Here is a 6,162-nt window from a genome sequence, read left to right as displayed (position 1 = left end):
ATGTCCAGGGATGGCTAACGCGACACTTATTTTCATTTTAAACTTTTGGCATAGGAGTACCCGCCGACGCTACTTCATGGACCTCAATTCTTTGGGGTAACACGCTGGTAGGACTAGCAGAGTGCGGCCAATCGGATTTTTGTTTACATTCAGGCTCCCTTGAGCCGGTGGGGCTGACGAGCCCATGGCTACGCACCTGCGCGCCTTGAGCGGGTACTTTACCTGAGAATATTTTTTGGCAGCCTACGCAGCAACCCTACACACATACCTACTCCCTGCTGACGAGAGGCAACTACCTCGAAACACGTGTCCAGGGATGGCTAACGCGACACTTATTTTCATTTTAAACTTTTGGCATAGGCGTACCCGCCGACGCTACTTCATGGACCACAATTCTTTGGGGTAACACGGTGGTAGGACTAGCAGAGTGTGGCCAATCGGATTTTTGTAGACATCTTTTGATGGTTTGACACTTAGAGCCAAGTCAGACCGTTGACTCAGCTCTCCCCAAGGCTGTCTGTGTTCTCCCTAAAACAGATGGGGGCACATTTACTATTAATTCACACAATGGGGCAGAGCAAGGGAACTTTCTGTGCAAAGGGAGAGAGCATAAATGCTGCATTTTTGCAAAGATATGGAACATTTATGCCCTCTGTTTGCGCTGGTGCACTGGGTGCTGCATAGCGCCAACGCAGGCACCATGGTGCAAGGTTGCCTGTGTTACAGGCAGGTTTGTTTTTGTGCAGAAAGGGATACCTTCCTGCACTAAAACAATGCTTAGAGGTATATTCCTATTTTGTGTCTGCTGAAGAATCCATCACACATGGAAAGAAGAAGTAACAAGGAGAAAGAGAGTGTTTTTTTCCTTGTTTTGCTTGTCGGGTAGGTGCACTATTTTGGCGCAAACCCAGGTTTACAAGTCTTCATAAATCTGGATGTGCATCAGATTACACATGGGAATGCCAATGCCCCAACCATGTAATGCCTACCCTGCGCATAGTAACGCATAGCGCTGCCTTGTCTTTCTTTGTATTTACTAAACCATGCAAAGTGGCTTTGTGCAGGTTAGTAAATGCCAAAAAGGACGTTGCGTTGGGCTGTGCTCAAAAGTGACTCAACCCCTATGCAAAATCATAGTAAATCTGGGCCTTAGTGGTTCCTGCTCCCTTGCTGTTGGAAACTGACTACTCTAAAAATGGTAGGTATGCGATTGCATATATTTCTCGCACTCTCCGCAACACCTTCTTGGTTATGCTTGCGACATTCATCGCAGCATGCTTGGAGCACGTCTTTTAACTTTATCAACATATTCTTACATACACCAAACTACATGCAACGCATTATGAGGTATTCTGTCTGAAAAGGCACCGAGAGTTGATGCACATCAGCACTTTGCAGCTTCAAGAGGGGTGTAAAGCACTGAATAGTTGCTAGAAATACATGTTTTATTGTTTCCTGAACTGGGAGCAAACAGGCTGTGTATTGGTGCAACCCCAAGTAAAACATTCAGCTTTTCTTTTCTCAGTCCATACTCCTTCTGCCTGGGATGATGCAAATCCCCCGAAGGTATCTTTGTCAGAACAATTTTTTTCTTGCTTGCAACACACTACCTCAGGCAATGCTGTGTTAGACTACATTTCGACCATCTATGAAAAAGATACTGTGACCTTCAAAGACAATGTCGTCGTCGTTTCTAATTCTGCATTGCTTTGTCGCTGTTATTAGCATGTTATGTTTCCAGGGTTTTGCACCTATTGTCCCCTTTACACGTAACCACGGTGTTTTGCAGCAAGTGGGCAGCGCACAGCTCTCAGTGGCAATAAATGGAAATGAGCTGACGTGCTGTAATGCAGGTATCCCCCAGGGACATACAAACCGCACGCGATGAAATGTAGAACATGCTTCCTATTAAAATAGATACGGTATCAAGTGACGTTAATGTCCTTGCCTGGTTTATAGGCGCACAAAATGGCGCGATCGTCTCATAAATACGCGGAGAACGTAATACACCGGGGGAGCTGGAGGTACATTAGTGACTGTGACGTTTGTATGTTGAAGCCCTTAACCTTCACAGAAACCCCTTTTGCAAGGCGGGTGGTAACCTTGAGAATTCACCCCGCAGTTTCAAGCCGCTATCACGAGGATTTATGTCGGCTCACCAGATTCACAGAGCCCCCACATAAAAAAAAAGAAGCGCCATTGCGCGGTTAAAACCGAGCCCATTCAACAAAGCCCCAGACGGGGGAGGCTTGTGATATATGGATTAATGGCGCGGTGACAATCAGCTGTGGCGGGGCTCCAGAGTGAGTCAGAGGGAGGGGGATGGCGGCCAGAAATGAGATTGAGGCAGATAAGCAATGCAGGCCCCGGTTATCCCAACCTTACGTAGACATTTTCATAAATCAGACCCCATACATTCTAACAGGGAAACCATGTTCATGTGAAATAGGCCACGGGCAGGTATTCTCTCGGCGCAGCGATACGCAATTCTTTATTCCAGCAGCCGCTGCCTGAGGAGGCGAGTCACGCGCCTTGCATTCTGATGTTTCATCGGCCTGAAGCCGAGGGCTCTCACCATAATTAATACATATGCTTGCTTTCCTCACGTTTGCTTATGGAAGCAGGCTGTCAGTTTATGTTTAGCTGGAACAGAGCTTAAATTACGGCCCTGTCCTCCCAAAGCCGTTTACCAGCTGCAAGACCAATCACTGTGAATTTTATTGCAAAGGTTACATTGCACTAGTAGCAAAAATGTAAAATGTGCGTCAAATCCTCCGAGTATGGGTTACAATGCAGCGGATGTTCAGTGCCCATATTAATTGACACATTGGTACTTCGTGGCTAAAAATTAAGGTGCACAGCACAGGGCCCCTTTGCCAACGCCATCATTAGCAACAAATGGCATGCTTTGTGAAGGCATGTTTATTTAGTTTATCTGTGTTTCACAGCATTTTGCAGGTGAACATGTGTTTTTTCACTGCTGGTGATCACATTGAATTCTATGTGAGGCTCTTTGCTTGTTTGGAGGGTCCATGGAGGGTGACACATTCCAAATAGGAGTGAGTTTTTGCACATGCACTTGTATGTTGCTCAGATTCTCGAGTGGTGCGACTTTGGTTTTCTAAACATGATAAGATAGCTCACTGGGTTAGCGCATGTGTGGAAGATATGGATGTGAAACCTGCAGGTCTTATACTTAAACCACTGTTGGGACGTAAAAGTGCTCTACGTGCACCACTGCCCTGAGTGTCCAACTGTACTGATGTCTATATCCATAATGCTGATTTTTGTTGTCCTAGTCAAACACAGCACATGCGTGTGTATCATGACATAGACCTGTCTCACAGATTGTGGTCTTGTTGGACCAGCAGGGGTGCCCAGAGCGCTACCCTCATAGTGATGGAAGGCTACTGCCTTCACCAGGAGTTAAGCATCTTGAGCGCCGTAGTGGCAGTGATCAGTAGGAGTGAACAGCTCCTTTTTAGGTCTCGGCTAGACAGCGCATGCTCTGTCTCGAAGAAACAAGTGTTTAATCTGTGGCCTTCAGTCCGTCCACACGTTTCCCATTTGCTTGCTCCATTGTCTGTCTTATATTATTTGTCACCATTTGTCCCTGGCATGCATGGTCATGCCTCTTCTTGTGTTTAGCCCTCTGCCCAGAGCATGGAACAAGTACGTGTAAACATCCACTGCTCCTGTTTTTACGACCCTTTTAGACCTACTTTTTTCTTTCTTTGTAAACACTCTACACAGTGCTCGTAATTGTACCAGCTACATCTCCACCCTCACGCCCGTCCACAGATCACCCCCTCCCCATCACTGCTTTTCCTATTGTTGCTGCTTTCCTTTTCTCCCACCTCCTCCCACCCGTTTCTGCTTGCTCCCTCACACGTCCTGGTGCTTCCCTCGTTCACAAATCACCTCCTCTCCGACCCCGTCACTGCTTTAAACCCCCATTGCAGTCTGTTTCGTTCTAGTGAGGGGTGGTGTTCTGACTTTGAAGTCCTGGTAGTGTATAGCTCACTTGCTGATAGCTGCATGTGTGCACGGCTGCTAATACTTGGCACACGTGTAGTCTCTGTCTATTTTCTGCGTGTGTGGGTACTAGGTGCGTGTGTATTTACACCAAATGTGGTAGTTTCAGCAATGGTGTTTATAACTGGAAAATCAGACCTCAAGCGAATCAAGTATTCGTTATCACAGGGCAGGTCGGAGCTACTAAAGTACCTGTGTCTGCTGTTTCTCCTGTGCAAAATGATTGAACTGTTCATGTCTCACCTTGTTGCTTCTCATTTCATAAGGTGGGACTCAATTTCTTCAAATTTCTCCCATTGGGACACTTTCTTACTTTCTCTGAATTCACCGGTGAAGTGTTTGTGTGAGCCATTGTTGTTTAACTAGAATTCTCTTCAAAGGAACCAGGCTGAGTCTTGATGCCATCAAGGTCGGCATGCCCCTCAGTGTCCTTGGCAAAGTCCTTTTAATGTGGTTGACGATGCAATGTACTTGCATTTCCCTAGCCTCGGCCTCAGTTGCACATTTTGTGATTACGGGCAAATCACTTAGGGCCTGATTTAGATATCAGTGGCTGGGTCACTCCGTCTCAACAGTGACGGCTATCCCATCCACCAAAATATAAATTCCATACGATATAATGGGATTTATATTTCAGCGGATGGGATATCAATCACCGTTGCGACGGAGTAACCCCACTGCCGAGATCTAAATCAGGCTCTTAAGCTCCCTGTGGCTCCCTGCATATGTTGTTGGTTGACTGTCTGCCCGTAGCTGCAGGCCCCCGCTTTACTCAATTGCACAGACCCCTCCTTTTTTGTGTGCAGTTTTATGTAGCGCCAACACCACTCAAATGTATTGGAGCGTTTTACATTAACACCAGTTACTTTTTTGTGTGCAGTTTATCATAGCACCAGCACCACCCGAAGGTATAGGAGCACTTTACTTTAGCACCAGTTACTTTTTGTGTGCAGTTTTATATAGCGCCAACACCACCTGTAGGTATTGGATCACTTTCATTAGCACCAGTTCCTTTACACAAGGACACATTCATTTTTGTAGGCATGGGGAGATTAAGTGATTTGCCCAGAATCAAGGATGTTAAACTGATGCCGAAACTCAAAACCTCGTTTCCCAGCTCCATAGTCGATAGCTCTGGCACTTATGGCACATCCTCTCCCAAGAAGATGCCACATTTTCTCCCTAGACACGACCTCCGTTCCAAATTGTGTGATTATGGCCAAATCACTTGATCTCCCAGTGGCAGCCCACATTTTCTGTTGCTTGCCCATCACCTCCCGCCAGTCGCTGCATTCCCTACTAACTCTGTTGCACAGATCCCCCTCCTCCCCTGACTCGGCTTTTCACATTTTTTATGGAGCAGTATTATATAGCGCCAACACCACCCGAAGGTACTGGAGTGCTTTACATTAACATCAGTTACTTTTCATGAGGACACTGTAAACTTAGACAAATCAGTTAATCTCCTGTGGCAGCCCGCATTTGCTATTGATCCCCAGTCAATGCCACTCATCGTTGCTTGCCTACTCACAACTCCCGTTGCACAGATCCTCTCTTCCTCCATCCCCTCCTCCCCGACTCTTTTTTTCACATTTGTTATTTTTGTGCAGTTTAATGTAGCGCCAAAACCACCTGAAGGTGTTGGAGTGCTTTACATAACCACAAATTACTTTTTTGCACAGTTTTACATAGCAGCAAACACCACCCAAAGGTATTTGGGCGCTCTACATTAGCACAGTTACTTTTCACAAGGTAACATTAATTTTGGTAGGCACGCAGAGATTGAGTGATTTGCCCAGAATCAAGGATGGTAAGCCAATGCCGAAACTCAAACCTGGTTTCCCAGCTCCATAGTAGTCAGCTTCACAGCTGACCCTTATGGCACATCCTCTCCCACGAGGACGGCACATCGTCTCCCTAGCCTCAACCTCAGTTCCACATTTTGTGATTACAAGAAAATTATTTATTCTCCCCATGTCTGCCCGCATTTGCTGTTGGTTGCCCGTGCACCTCCAGCCCATCGCTGCTTGTCCCCGCTGAATTCCGATACATAGATCCCCTTCTCCACAAACTCTGTTTTTCTAATTTTTTTGTGCAGTTTTATATAGCGCTAACACCTCCCAAAGG

The sequence above is a fragment of the Triturus cristatus genome, chromosome 6 (assembly GCF_964204655.1).
Source record: "Triturus cristatus chromosome 6, aTriCri1.1, whole genome shotgun sequence".
NCBI classification, from domain to species: domain Eukaryota; kingdom Metazoa; phylum Chordata; class Amphibia; order Caudata; family Salamandridae; genus Triturus; species Triturus cristatus.
The sequence above is the reverse complement of the archived record's forward strand: the minus strand, read 5'-3'. Positions refer to the sequence as shown.